We start from the raw sequence: 15,830 nt of genomic DNA, 5'->3' as shown, positions 1-15,830 counted from the left end.
ACAGGGACAGAGCTCCTGCTGTCTCCAGCTAACTGGCTTAGTGACTTTGAGTAATGCTTTTCCTTATGTGGGCTTCATTCGCCACCAACTCTGAAGTGGTTGAGTTGAGCTACTCATAAGCTTGTTCCAGCTTTATATGTACATGACATATGGCCATGCAGAAAAATAAATAACTGCTACTTTTTTAAGGACCCAATATATGAAGCCCCTTTCTCCTCTCATGCCCAAATTCAAAACCAAATTGAAATTAGATTCATATTTAAATTAAAGAATTAAAATTTTAGCTTCATTAGATAAAAATTTGATTGGAGAATACGGTTTACCTATATGGAGCTATGGGTTTTCCAGTATTGTACCTAAAATTAAAGTACAGAAGCACCTTGTCTTCATCCAGCTCCAACAGGCAGACCCTTTTTTCAAACCCTACGGCAGAAAGAAAAGCAGAACATGGTCCTGTGGGGGTAGATCTAAGGAGGATGGTGGAATCAGGTCACAGTGGTTCTCAAACTCAACTGGGTGTCAGAACTATCTGGTGGGCTTGTTAACACACAGAGGGCTGGGCCCACTCAAGAGTTTCTTGTTCAGTAGGTTAGGATGGATCTGAAGACTATGCACTCCTAATACATTATCCACTGCTTTGATTTGGTTGGTCCTGGAACCATATGGAGAATCTTTTATCTAAGCAAGTTATTCAGTAATTTCTCCCAAACCCACTAATCTGATTAAGTTCTTCTCCCTTGCTGGGGAAGAGAGGGTAGGAGGAAGGAGAAGATCCAGCATCTACAGAAACTCTGGTTGATGTCCCTCCATGTGGGGTGAGGAATGAGTACCCCCCACACACACACAGGCAATGAGCAGGAAGTCTTTTGTGGAACTGAATTCTACAGTACTTATTGATTTATTGACAAAAACTCTTTTAAATACTATTATAATTGTACTTGATTATCTCAGCTATAGTCACTGATAGTTCATTAGAATACTCATAATTATTAAGAATAGTTATACTACCTCTTAATTAAAAATAAAATTTAATCAATTTCAAAGTGCTAACCTACAATGAAAGAGCAGAATAAACACGTGGACCAAGAGAAGAATTCTTAACTTTAAAATTATGATAATGGTGAACTAGATATTATCATGGACCTTATACATATGCTATTGATTTAAATGATTTGCAATCATTAAAGACACATTGATGTCCTTACTATCTTTTTGTACCCTGCATGGTTGGAAAAGCTATACTAGATCAGGATTATGGTCCATCCTAGCCTTTTTTTTAGTTGAGTGGCCTTAGGCATATCACATCCCTTCTTGGATCCTCTTCCTTCCTCTTTCAAAAACTTAGAGATGATAATAGCTATAAACAACTGGAAAGTCTGTGGGCTTCCTGTCTTTCTCTGAACAGTCTTGAACAGTTTCTGTTATGGAATACTGCTGATTCATTTAGTGCCTATTGATGAAAAGCCCTTAAAATCAAGCAACTCATCTCATCAAATAAAACAGGAACAAAATCACAGATACTTAGAAAGGCAAAATGTTAAAATGCTGTCAATTTGGCCTTCTTTTTAGTCTAAATTGATTTGATTAAAGAAGAAGATAAGAGTCCCTCTCACCGCCAGGTCTGGGGAAGAGCTCCTTATGCTAATGAGACAGCTGGAAGGAGTTTAAATTTTTCTCTGGCTTTAGAATTTCTCTCAAAGTTGAAAAAGCTAAATCAAGTCAACCTGTATCATCATGAAACACTCAAAAGGAAATATTTCCATCACTCTGTTACTAAGAGAGCATTGCTTCTGTGCCTTCTTAAGTAATTATCTAGTGGGAGAATCTGAAATGGATAATAAGGAAACAGTCAGTGGGGCTGGAATAGAAATATAGTACATCTAGGGTTATTTTAACAATCCTTAATCAGCTAAGAGTGGGAGTTGGCTGAGACTTAGAATCCCATGCCCCAGACAGGAGCCAACTATGGAGTCCAGGCAGGGCATAGAGGTTCAGAAGTGTTAGTCAGAGTCCAGACCTGTGTGAAAAGATGACAGCAGGAAGGGATGGACATAACCCACAAGGAATTGAAAATGTAAGAGACAGAGAAAGAATAGCCAGAGTGATCCGAGTAGAACAATGATGCAAACAGATGTCAAGGAGTCTTTTCCCCCCATTCAGTTTATTGGTACATTTAAATAAACAGTACTGTTACATTCATCATTGGGATCTTGTGCCTTTACATGGTATGTCTTGGTTCTTATTTTTTCCCCTTACCCCTGCTCTACCTTCACCCTCTTCATTCTTCTCTATCCACAAAGACTTTGTTTCCATTTTTTTCTTTTTTCACATTTTTCCTTTGCCCTTCTTTCATTTCCCATCCCCTTTCCACTTGAGGAGTCTTAAGTTTCAGCAATAACCAATTAACATTATCCATTTCAGTGAGGAGTTCTGGTAAAGTAAAAACTAAAACTATGGCTGCTGGGTTAGTAATGAACACCTGGGTAGACCTCAGTGGGAAGGGAAGGAGGATGGGCTGGGGGAACGCTGCTGATTAAAATGAATTCATAAGTGATTATGAGATGAGGAAAGATGTGAATATAAATTCTGCAGGGATACATTTAACAGAGGTTGGCAGACTGCATGGATGTGATCAGAACCAGGCATAAAGAAGGAAACGATAGAGGAAAGATGAAGAAATGGATTCCCCAGGGTGAGAAGAAAATATCATGCAGGACACAGCATAAGATACAAAGGCTAAGGTTTCTACAGGGTTCTTTTAGGTAAATAAAAAGTTGTGGATCATTCAGGGACTTGTATTTGTGAATTAAACTACAAGCCTGAAAAAAGCAAAGTAAAAGTTCTCTTTTCCCTCTGGACTGATGTTTTGCATCTTTGGCACATTTTCTATTCAGTCTAAATATTTATGGAGACAGCTTTACTTGGAGTTGCACTCTCTCCTTGATGGGATGTTAACAACATGACAAAGAACCAGAGAGTAATGATGTTAGATGTAAGACGCATGTTAGGGAGGGTGGAAGTGCTGGCTCAAGTGTTCCAGGCACTGCATTTTCCAGAGAGAAGCTTGTGTAGAATCGGGATTAGGAGCAGGAAGGCATTCATCATAGAACACAGGAACATCTCAGAACATGGAATCAGAGTGACTCATCTGTTGCTAGCTTCAGTTTCCTCTATGCAGTGATGTCACCGTATAGTCAGTCATGCTGATCAGGAAAGAAACGATGGGACCGATCTCCATTTGACCACCATCTTCCCACCGGTGACTTACCCACTGTGTGATCTGGTCCTGGGTCTTCCTCTCCATCTCTTCTCCCAACAACTTTGAAAATCCCATTCTCACTCTCAGGCTTTTACTCACTCAAATACTCCTAGCTAGTTGTTGACTCAAGACACCACTCCCAATTTTTCCTCTGTCTTGGAAGCACTTATCATAGACATATACAGAGTTCTTCCTTCTCACTTCCTTTAGTTCTCTGATCAATAGACACCCCCTTAAAGAGGACTTCCCCGATCATCCATTCAAAAAATAAATCCTCAACACTGTATCATTCTCCTCACCTAGACCTTGTTATTCTCTATCCCTACTGCTTTTTCAAAAGATTTCTTTCATTATATAGGTTACATCTCTTATCAGACTGAGAAATTCTTTTACTTTCTTAATATGACATGCCTTAATATCTGGAAGAATATCTGACAGTGGTACATTAAATATTAAATATCGCCTGCATATGTGAAATCATTAATCAAATTAATTAATTTTCTAGGAAGCCCTCTCTGATTTTCCTGGCTGGGGTAAGTTCCCTCATCTCTACATTTTCCAGTTACATACCACTTATGATTTTATTGTGTATTAAAACGAGCTGTTCTCCTACATGGCTTTCTAACTTGTTCATAAGCTACTAAAGCTCATGAAACACAACTGCTTTATCTTTGTATCTTCAGTGTCTCTTTTATGATTGTTGTTCACAGGACTAAAAGGAACAAGCTTTACAGACCAAGTGCTGAGAATTACGAGCCAGAATGCAGTAGTGAAAAAAGGGGTAGATTCCTAAAATTTAAAATGACTCATCTAGAAGACAGAGATAGCGCTGCCATGCACTACATTATTTGAATTAACCAGCAAAATACACTCATTATCCACTCAGAGTAGTGGGCCTGGTCAGAGGAAGCATTCTGAACCGAGGCCCAACCAACCTCTGTTCTGGACCTGGCCTTTGTATGAGTCTGAGCAGGGCCCTTCCCTTCTCTTGGCCCCTCTCATTGGAGAAAGCCGGACCACTGTGTGCTTAAAGATCTCTCCAACCTGATACCACAAGATCCTATACATTTGGGCCAGGAGATAATACAAGAAGGGACGGAGCATTTTCCTTTATATTTCCTACTGCTGGCCTTTTAATCCAGGCTGAGGCTTCAGGACCAGAAGATTCTTTTGTAAACACCATTCTAACAGTTTGTATATCTCAAAAGCTGCTGCAGTTCCCACTGATTCCAACACAGGAGGAGACAACCTCTCTCCCCAGGCTCAAATTTTCCCTACGCTGCCTTGGTAGCTCTGAGAAAACTCTATTTGTGTTACCCAGGAAATCTCTCGAATGATTTCTTTTGCTAGAATCCCATGGTAAACATTCTTACAGATGACTTACTGCCTGTCACAACTTTCTGATGCTCCCTTTCCAGAAAGAATGCCTGTAGAATGAGGTCAGTTGCTTACTAACCATGATTTCCATTTTTTTCATCCCATTTGGTCTTTCTCTTCAGATGCTGAGCCACTGCCCATTGCTACATCAGTGGGTCATGTCCACCAGCTGTGAGAGCAAAATATTCCAGCAGTCCACAGCAGAGTCTAGAGGATCCAGGAGATGAAGAACAGACTCCAAATCTAATCAGAGGGCCAAAGGGTAAATTCCAAGTTAGTAAATCCAGTAACCATGGAGTGGAGTTAATGAGATGTTCTCAGACACGTTTCTAGCAGTTTTGGAAATGGACCAATATGCAAAGAGGCTTTCCCTCCGGTAAAGTACCTTCACTTATCAATGGCCCCATGAACCAGGAAGGTGTTTCATCTTGCTGTGCTTCAAAAGTGGTGGAGATAACTGAAAGAACTGAGCTAGGTATGCTGCAGATTATATCTAACACCCACCCGTGTGGTGGCAGCAGCTCCCTGTCTCCAGCTGCGTGGGAGCCTAAGTCAAGGGCCTTCCTGCAAACATCTTTCATTGTCCTCAGAAGGACCAATAGAAGATGTCTCGTGTAATCTCGGAATGGACACGCAAGCATATGTTTATAATCACTGCCTCATATTGTTGAGGCATGAATACATTTGCTAAACCACTTTGTCATTTCTCTCACATAGCTAAAGCGTGATGCATGATGGTTGCAGAAATAAGCATTTACACATTGAACTAAAACCTTTCAGTTAACCCCTTACTTAGAAAACTGCTCCTAATCTTACCACCTTATGATTTTTTCTAAAGTAACATTTCAGAAACGATATCAGAGAAGCACCATTCCATTCAATCCATTAGTCTTCTATTCAGTTATTCAACAGAGCTAGACAGAGTCCCTGGGAGAAGCGTAGGTTCTGAAGGTCTACTATCAAGTCTGAACCTCCACCTTTTCAGTAAGTCACCTAACCTCTCAGGTGCTCACTTTCCAAAATCATAAAATGTCCATAACAAAAGAATCTATCTCCTATGGTTATTGAGAGGATTAAGAGTCAATATGTATGATTAGATCCTGACACTGAGTAACATTCAATAGATATGAAGTATTACTTTTAGTAGTAGCAGTTGTATGGTATTAACGTATCATGGTAATGACAGCACTAATAGTATAATACTAGTACTCTAATAGTATGGCAGTAGTAGTATGATAGTACTAATAGCATAACCATACAGTGGTAATAGAGTGATAGCAACAGTTGTAGTGTATTAATAGCAATAGTGTAAGAATATAGGGGCAATAGCTGTGGAACTACTACAGTAGCAGTGCAGCAATGGTAATAATAGTACCATGCTAGTACAACACCAAGTAGAAGAAGTAATAGTGTCAAAGTGTGGCAGGATGGTAGTAAGAGTAGCAATATTTGACAAGCATCAGAAAAAGGCCTTTTCTTGCTCTCAAGGAGCTCCTAGGCTCCCCAAGATTCCTTGATTTTCTAATATGGAAGAAAGGTTTGAGAATAAGCTAGTGCATTTTTCACATTATACAGATGAGAAAACTAAAGTCAAGCAAAGTAAAGTGACCCACAAAAGACTAGCTGAAGAGTCAATGCCCGAGTGTAGCCTCAAAATCTGCTCCTGTGAATATCCACCATGCTCTTTCCACAGGACCATAGGGGCGTTTGTAACCACTGACAAATATCTTCTCACCGGTCACATGCTCACACCTGCTCACACCTGCTGCCCTCCAACCACACGAGACAGCGAACCTCCCAAACCTGTCATGATCCCAGCTACCTTTGTGGACACTTGGCCCATCTTAAGCATTCCTACTTGTCCACTTTTTAAAACTCATTTTCTTTTTAAAAAATGTCTCCAAAGCTTTCCTTTCATCTTAATTCCCAAGGTGTGGTAAGACAGCCCTCTTCTTCCCTCCCTTATTCTTTGCAACAAAGTTTGTCCTAGCATTACACAATTTACAATCCGTTATTTAGGTGCAGGCATTATTACAAGCACTTTACAAGTATTAATTCATTTAATATTCATAAGAATTCCATTGAAATTATTTTTAGTTAATTAATTTTATTGGTGTATTTAAGGTACCCAATGTAGTGACATTTATCATTGGAAATTTGAACCTTTACATAATCCATTTTGGTTCTTACTTTTCCCCACTCCTCTGCCCTCCCTTCAACCTGTCCACTCTTCCCTATCTACAAAGACTTTGTTTTCGTTTTTCCTTTCCTCATGTTAATTCCATTCCCATCTTTCTTTTCCCCTACCCTTCCCATTTCCCCTTACCCGTTGCACCTTTTCTTCCTATTTCACATTATCTCTTATACCAAATTCTCAAAAATGAACTTGTCTTCCCTGTTTTCTAGACTAAATGTCTGTTCCAAGAATAATTATTGAATAACCTCCATGTGTCTTGCATTAGGTATACACTTGTCAACAAAACAGCCTCACTGCTGTCCTCAAGAACCTCACAGTAGGTGAAAGAAGCCAACAAGAAAATGGCTGATCAAAATACCCAGTCATAGGTGATGTGACAGGAGGAGCTAGGAGAGCACACCTGGCAGGGACACAAAGGATATCAGAACTGCTTCCTGGGAATGTGACACCCAAATTTGGACAGGATGAGTGTGCTGGCTAGAGAGAGTGGAAAAAAATGTTTTAGAGTGGAGAGAGGTATATAAGCAAAAACAAGAGAGAACATAGGTAAGAAAAGTAGAGTTGCTGTGGCACTATCCAGTAGTGTCAAGATAGAAGAGCAGTCAAACATGGCCCCCAAAGTAGGCACAGTCACCAAGCTGGTGTGCTGCTGGCCGCATGACTCTGCTGGCTAGTATAAGAGACCTTGAGCTCCTTCAGGACATGGACTTTGTCTCATTTACTGCAATGTTCTGCACACCCAACGCAATGTCCAACACAGAGGAAATAGCAACTATTTGTCAAATAGTTGTAGGCAGGAACAGTGAACAAAGGGCTAACTTCTCTGAAGAAGCTCTCTTTTCTTCCTTGTTTCTTTTGGGGTGTGTGTGTGGTGGGGGGTGTTTGTGAGGGTAGGAGGAAGAGCTGTTATTTTAAAGGGATAATTTCATCCCTAAATGTTATAAGTACAACCACTCTGGGACTGACTCTGCCCAACACATAATCTATAGGGCTTTTAGTATAAAGATTGGCCCTAAGATTTTTCAGTTTATTGGATCTAAATATATGAGGATATATTTTTGGTGTTTTACTGATGGGAGAACAAAAAGATTCCAAACAATCATCTGTGCCCAAGTGATAAGGGAAACACCCAAAACAATAACAACATTGAAAGGAACTTTTTGAAAATACTCAAAGTATATAAATCATCCTGTCCATTCTGTCTTAATTGGAAACACAACATTTTTTAAAAGGGTTCATTTTTTCCTCCTTTGCTAGTATTTCATCACAGCTAGAAACTCATAATCCAGGGGAACATGGAATGTGAGGATCTTAGAGCGGGAGACTGGAAGGACTGAGCTCAGTGCACTACCTTTCATCCCGTTCCCCAGGCAAAACCACACTTCCAAGTGTGGGCTTCCAGAACCCCAGCGGAGACCTCTCATTCCAGTTGAGTTGTATGGATGAGACAGGGCTCCCCCAGGAAGCTGGCCAACAAAAATAACAAATACTTAAAGGATAGTATCATACCGAGCAAAGGGCCAAACCTCAAGTAACCCTCAGGGTCACAGTCTATGGACTATCAAAGACCTGACAGTCATGGTGCAACTCTCTGTGCCAGTGACACTACGTGGTTCACTGAGGCTACATTCCTGACCGCCACACCTGTGGGGAGAAGGGGCTCCGGGGCAGAAAGAGAAGCAATGCTGTGTTCATACAGATATGAATTCTAATACTGATTCAACCTATGCATGGTTTCTAGCTAAGATTCAAAATTCTTGCCTTGAAACTTAAAAAGAAAGCTGTCATTATAGAACTAAGTGAGGTTATATGTGTAAACAGTTCTTTACGTATCACATCAGCTTGTTAAATAGCAGTGCTTGTCTCTACCTCTGCTCATTGTCAACATATTAAGTATAATTGAATCTCCTTATTACTCAGTTCAAATGCCCCCAAATTTGTGCAAATCCCTTAACATGTTGGGTACTGAACACTGGTGAGGGCAGGAGCAATATCTGCTCTTGTCAAATGCACCTTACGGAAATGTTCTTGTTGATGTCTTCACTCATCAAAGCCTGCAACAGCCTTGATCTTTTGAAAATCAATATCCTCGTGGTCTAAGAGATAAGTTTGGGATCTGTCAGGGCTAAGAGCACATCTCAGGCTTATTAACTCTCCTGCACTCCAGTTGTGGGGTCCTGGAAGCATTATTTAGTCTCCAAGACCCAATTTCCTTAGCCACAAGGGAAGATAATATATCTACAGTAACTCACAAACTCATGTAGTGAAAATTGCCCAACAGAAAAGGTGCTCATTAAATTCATTCATTAATTCAATAGATATGCTAAAACATTGCCAGTGTACCAAGAGATTTTCTAGGAGTTGGTGATGCATCATAAAGTAAGCACTATCCTTGGTCTTAGGGAGCATTTATCCTGTAGAGGAGGCAGGCAATAAGCAGATAAGCAAATAGATTTCTCATGGGTAAGATGAGCACTATGACAAGAGTAAATGCAGATTACTTGGGGGCACAGTGGCAGGAGTGATGACTCTAGAAATAATCACCCAATTATTTTCCCCATGTGCTCACATTTTGAAACCCAGATCTCTCACTCCCTGATCACAATCCCCCAGCAAGGCTGAGTAAGGGGTTCCACTCTCTCGAATTGAGTCTCCTGACAGCCTTTCAATAAAGTTGTGACCAGCAGTAGAGGAGCACATGGTCATCGACAGGAGAGACAAAGTTGGGTGTTGCTGTGGAGATTTTTGGAGCCACACAGCTATGCCCTGTCTTCAGGCTCTTCATAGCCTACACTGCAGAGACGATTCTTGGGGGGAACAAAGTTTCCCCCCAAAGCAGCCACCCCTCAATAATGCTATCTTTGTTGTAGCAGAACATCAGTGGCCTTGTTCTGAGTTGGGTCCAAGCTGAGGGGAGAGAGGGGAATGGCCAGCTGTGAAAAGGTCAGTTTGTTTCCAATCCACTCATTCTTACAGTCTGAGAGGCTGGCTCCCCACCCTGGCTGAGCCTGTCAGGGACAGATGCCAAGTAGGGCACAGACTGAAAAAAACACCCCCCTGTTCCCACTGAAGTGGGAGCTGTCAGTCTTCTGAGTCTGTGGCATTAGCCTTCCCCAAGCTCTGTTGCTTTAGGAAGACATGGGTTGGGAGAACCGCGAGCAAAGACTTAAGTAAGTTCCAATCCAAAACTATAACTATTCAATGCCTCTATTTATCCATGCTTGAAAACACCTAGTGTTAACAGATGGAGGAAAGCTGGCAGCCCCATATATCACAGTTGAGAGTGTAAATTGGTATGACCCCTCCAGAGACCCACTTGGCAGTATCTGTGGAAATCGAAAATGCATACATCCTTTGTTGCTCCCAGTTCATTTCTGAGAATTTGTCCTTTACATAAATTCTCAGAAAAGCACCAAAGTGAATGCTCAAGGAAGATGTTCATTGCAGCATTATTTATAATAACAGAAGTCTGAAATCAACCAAACATTACATTATAGCTAAAAAGAATACAGTACATGTGGATGTGCGTAGAAAGAAGACTAAAAGAAAAGGAAGATAGTTTCCAATGTTGTGTGCATGGTAAAATCCACTTATTGTTTATAAGACTCATGCCTCCAACAGAATGCTTGTCTTGCTGTAACTCTTCTTTATTTCTCTGCCTCTTTCCACCTCAATCCCTAGGTTTGGTGATACTCACATGGCAAGAGGACCATGCAGTGCCCTATGGACTTGGAAGATAAACAAGCAAGGAGGAAACCAGCAAACCTGTTACTCTCCTCTGTGTTCTGGGGCCATAGTCATACATGCAGTAAGTTTCTTATACACCTTATGATTTTCCTTGACTTCCATATGAACGGGCAACTAAGACCATACTCAGTATTTTCTGGTTTTTTTGGTCTTTTCATAATAAAAGACCCATTTCGTCCATAGAGAACAGATGTAAAGGAAGTTAAAAGCCCCAAAAGAAAGAATGGCTCATATTTATATAAAAAGAATTTGCTCCTTTACAGCAGTAAAAATCCAAAAAAAAAAAATCCATTTATAAAGCTTTCCAGCAAGTTCTCAATGAGTAACAAATGTTGAAGAAAAAAATAAGTAAATATATTCATCCCGCCACTTATTTAGTGGTAGAATTTGGATGAAACTTGCTGATTTCATTGGGTCAGTTTTCTCTGTGGTTCAGGGACTATATGTCCCTGGACCAGCTCAGAAAGGTAAAATATGCAGAGTGTGGGTCTCCTGTGTCCCTGCTTCTCCTGATAAGCATAATTAATGAGTCATAGCACTTCCTACCCATCTCAGATGAGTACTGGAGCCCTTCTTGACCTCTACACAGTCACCAACAATCCAAGTTGCTCTAAGGGATGACACTTAATTGTTTTCTCCAGGCAAGGAGTTACCAGAAGTTCATTTTTTATTTAGTATTCTGTATCTATAATTCAAAAATTCATCTGATCCTCATAAGGTGGTGCACAACTGTAACCCAGAGCTCTAGGAATCCAAAGCAGGAGAATTGGAATTTGAAAATCCCAATTAGCAAGACCCTGCCTCAAAATAAGATAAGGGTTGGGGATGGAGCTCAGTGTGAAGGCTCTGTGTTCCATTCTCACTACCACGCGCGCACGCACACACACACACACACACACACACACACACACACACACACACACACAAATCATTTGACTCCCAGTTTGTTCATAAAGTCAATCTAAGTCAACCTAGAAGCTGAACCATAAGTTAGGTTTTCCTACTTTCATGTTTCAAAGACTGGCCCTTCTAAGTCTATGTGAACTTGCCTTCTGGCTGTTTTGCACATTATTACCTCATTGTTACCTATGCACCTTGCTGCTTCTCTGGGAATAATTAATCTAAGCCACATCAGTTGCTCATTTTTCAACTCTGGTACACTGTCCCTTCAGAGATATTCAAGGACTTTCCAAGACAGGCAGCTAGGAGAGACAGTTTTAAGGGACTTTTCACATCTTCTGAAACCTAAGGTAAGAATGACTTTCATAACTTTCTCCCTCTACAAGGAAAGCCATACCCCACATTTTGAGTTGCTCTGGTGGCAGTGGAGAGCAGTTAAACAGTGAACAAAAGCATAGTTCAAAGTTCCCTTGCAAGCATTGAAAAAGTGACTAATGACCTAGTAACAAGTATTTTGCAAATAGTGTGACTTTTAACATTGTCTCCCACCAAACTGAAGGGGAACCTAATTAAAGTATTGGTGGAGAAATTATTTAAAATGCTTTTTAAAATCGGGCATGATGGAACACGCCCATAATCCCAGCACTTAGGAGGTTGAGACAAGAGGATTGCCATGAGTTTGAAGCTGTTATTGGCTGCATAGTGAGTTCAAGTCTGGCCTGAACCAAGTCTGAGTTTCCTTGTTCATTCCAGCAACAATTTGGTCATTGGTCCCTACTGCTGGGCCCACCTTTTCCTGTGTAACCAATTCATTAACTTGCATTAGGAAATTGAAAGAATTTCAAGCCCTGGGTCTTTGCTGACTTTAATTGCAGAATATAATATTGATGTGTAAGCGCCAATGGCTTGTCTGAGATTCCCAAGCAAAGCAATAAATACTTGCATCATTTTTTGAATTCTTTTCCTTCTTTGATCTCATTTCCAGACTCCATTCTGAACAGTCTGCTGGGCAGGAATGGAGGTGAGAAGGAGGTGGAAGGAACCGAGTCATGTCATCTACACACTGCTGTGTAAGTTTTAAGCTGGACTACTTTCCACTGATTCATTCAGGAATCCTCAGCGAAGTCCTAGGTTAAGATCACAGACTACAAAATCCAGCAGGACACAGATGCTGCCCTTGAAGATCTGTTCACATTTTACTGAGGAAAAAATAAACCCAAGAAGTAATAGCTATGGATTTTGTGATAAGCAATATGTTCAAAAACCATCAAGGTGCTACAGGGGCAAAAGATGCTGACATTCGAACAGGGAGGAAGTAAGCAGTTAGGATGGTCCTAATAAATTACCTGCACACATTCTGACATGGAAGCAAATATGATGGTAATATTTTGGTGAATAGACATTAAACTGTGGCTCATGCAGATGATGGAATCAGCATTTGGTGGGTTTAGGCAGGAGATAATACTAAAGAAGCATGTTGGGCATGGGTTGAAAGGAACTTGAAAACTGTTTCTGTCTGTTCAGAGTGCTATGACAAAAGAGCAGAGAGAGAAACGGGGGGTAAACAATAGCAATTGATTCCTCAAAGTTCTAAAAGCAAGAAAGTCCAAAGTCAAGGCACCAGCAGATTGGGTACCTTGTGAGAGTTCATTTCCCTGTTTTTGATGGTGTCTTCCAGATGTTTTTTCACAGTTGGTGGAAGAGGCCAGGCAGCTTTTTGGAGCCTCTCTTATAAGGGCAATAACCCCATCTCTGAAGGATTTGCTCTCATGACTTAAATACCTCCCAAAGGCCCCATCTCCAAGCAATGTCAGTCATTACATTTCAACACACAAATTTGCAGAGGACACAAACACAAAAACTACAACAAAGCCTCACTTAGGCACTTGAGATTTGAACTTGATCCTCTGAGCAACAGGAAGGAGCATGACTAGATAAGAACTTGAAGATAGTTCTGGGAGATCAAGACAGGAGACAAGACAAAAATACCTACCCCAGCATTGGGTACAAAAAGATTCTCCAAAAAGCCTTAGTTAACCTCTCAACTCTTTTTATCTCAAAGAAAGCAATAATTCAAAAAATACAGTGCACCCAACAAGTAATGAGTAAAGAAGAAAGAGAAGAAATTAATAAAAATAAGGAACGAATAATTTATTTATTTTATCAATGTGTATCAGATGTCTGCTCCTTTCCATATGGTCCTCCACAGGTTTTGAGTAAAAATTTGTATGAACTATGATCTCCACTTTATTCATGTAGACTATGAATCAGAGATGGTAAGTAACTTATCCAAGTGTGCATAACTAACAAGAATTAGATTATTTACAAATCCACGGAATTTGACTTATACATAGTGTTAACTACAATACTATCTTCCTATAGATATTCTGACTACTATTTTACTGCTATGGACGGTGAAAATAAAAACACACCGAGACAGTAGGTAGCGGTCTCTACAGATAAACTTTGCCTCCTCCTTTCTGCACCCCAGGTGAAGGAGTATTTTATATATATGAGGGACCCCAAGTTGATATGAACAGAGCATCGGCACAGTCTCCTCCTGGGACCACACCCACAAAGGTGGTCACTATTGTTCCCATCTCTGAGCTAAGACAAGGCCCAAACAATGGTCACTCTTCACATTTCCTTTCTGACCTAAAAACCCAACTTAGTGAATGGTGTCACCATCTGTAGAGCATCACATCCAAGGTGCTGCTTCTCCCTACTCCATTCCTCACCTCCCATAAATTATGAAATCCCAGCAGACTTATCTTTAGTATCACCAGAACTTGCTCACATCCCTCTATTCCCTCATCTCTAGGTCTGGTCTAAGCCACCAGCTTCCCTGGTATAAATGAGTGGCATAAAGGACCAACTCTCATTGGTATCCCTAATTCTAGCCTGCCTTCTTAACACTGTTTCACACTGCAGCCAGGGTGATATTTCTAAAACATGCATCTCTTCTAGACTCCTTTGTTTATGTCTTGGAATGGCCTCCTATTACCTTCCTAAATAATTCAAAATGCTTCACCTAGCTCAAACCGTGCCAGTCTAGTTTGTCTCACTAGCGCAAGCCCCAGCCCTACTGCCATCCCCAGCCCTCATGCCAAGAAATTTTCTAGAATACAGCAAGCTGTATCCCAGATCCACATTCTGGTAGATGTAGATCCCTCTGCCTCATCCCATCTGGGCTTTATTCTTTTCATATCCCTAACTCTAAATCACATTCTAGATTTTTCTCAGGTATAACCCTCTCTAATATGCCTTTTCCCCACCTTGAACCACCACTGATTCCTAAGTCCTCTATTTTCCCTACCGTGGCACAAAACCCATTAAATTATAGTGGTTACTTTATTTATCTGATTCTTCTTTGGACCTGGGAGCCTCCTAAAAAGCAAGCCAACTGGTTCTTCTAAATCCTTCATTTCTCAACACCAGGCTCAAGACATAGCAAGTGATGGGAATGTGAATTAAATAAATGAATTTATATTCTCATTATCACTGTCACCTCATGAATGCTATATGAGTGTTCTCCTAACACACGCCATGTTGCTGCAGAAAAGATAATTACAAAAGTTAAAGGAACTTGAGAAGTTTCAGTAACGCACAAGGTCACCCAGCCTTCCTCTTCTAGGAATGGTAAAGGTAACTCCATCTCCCCCGTGAGATCAAAATCCTTGCAGCAAGAAAACCAAATCCTCTATCTCAAAGGAGTTACCAAATACTCCCTCTGCAACTTTAAAGGGCTGAGCCAGTTTTCTGACTATGGATGAGAACTGATGAAATTTTCGCACCTGCTTTCCCAAAACATAAGAGAATCCATTCCGCACTCTACAAAAGAAAAGCTCTTATAGTGTTTCCTTTTGGGGAAAGACTTTTCAAAGGAACGAGCCCCAAACTGCTAAATGAAAACCATCTCTCACTCTCCTCAACTTTCTCTCAACTTATATATAAGCTTAGAAGCAGATGTTTAAAGAGATTCTGAAATCAGGAATTCACCTAAAGAAGGACTGTGTTTCATACATTGTTTCATCAAGGGAAAGTGATGCTGGATTTGCTAAAGATCTAAAGAGAACAGGAAAGGAGGCAGAATACGGGGTGGTCTAGATGGCCAACCCCTACTCAGCCTGTGACACACAGCTGTTTGTGAGTGAAAGCTTTACAAATCTGATCCTGAAGGTTATCATGATGTCACTGAATATTCTATCATGATGAAGCCCGAAACAGTGCTTGTCATTTACCTTGTGGAATGAGCCTGTGATAGGACCTCAAGGTATTTAATCCCATATCTCTTTGGAATCACCACTGTTGAGCTTTCCTCGTATAATTTTTAATTAAAATAAGATTTGG

The 15,830-nt window shown here is 40.6% G+C and overlaps 1 long non-coding RNA gene across 1 annotated transcript; it reads left to right on the top strand.

The window, feature by feature from the left end:
• Positions 1-3,182: 3,182 nt before the first annotated feature.
• Positions 3,183-12,774, top strand: LOC104872994. Its single transcript, XR_783334.3, has 5 exons — positions 3,183-3,259; positions 3,765-3,792; positions 4,759-4,898; positions 10,515-10,641; positions 12,466-12,774. It is a non-coding gene; the product is annotated as an uncharacterized LOC104872994 (long non-coding RNA).
• The last annotated feature ends 3,056 nt before the right edge of the window (positions 12,775-15,830 follow it).

The sequence above is a fragment of the Fukomys damarensis genome, unplaced genomic scaffold, assembly GCF_012274545.1.
Source record: "Fukomys damarensis isolate Sample0158 unplaced genomic scaffold, DMR_v1.0_HiC HiC_scaffold_36, whole genome shotgun sequence".
NCBI lineage: Eukaryota > Metazoa > Chordata > Mammalia > Rodentia > Bathyergidae > Fukomys > Fukomys damarensis.
The sequence above is the reverse complement of the archived record's forward strand: the minus strand, read 5'-3'. Positions and strand labels throughout refer to the sequence as shown.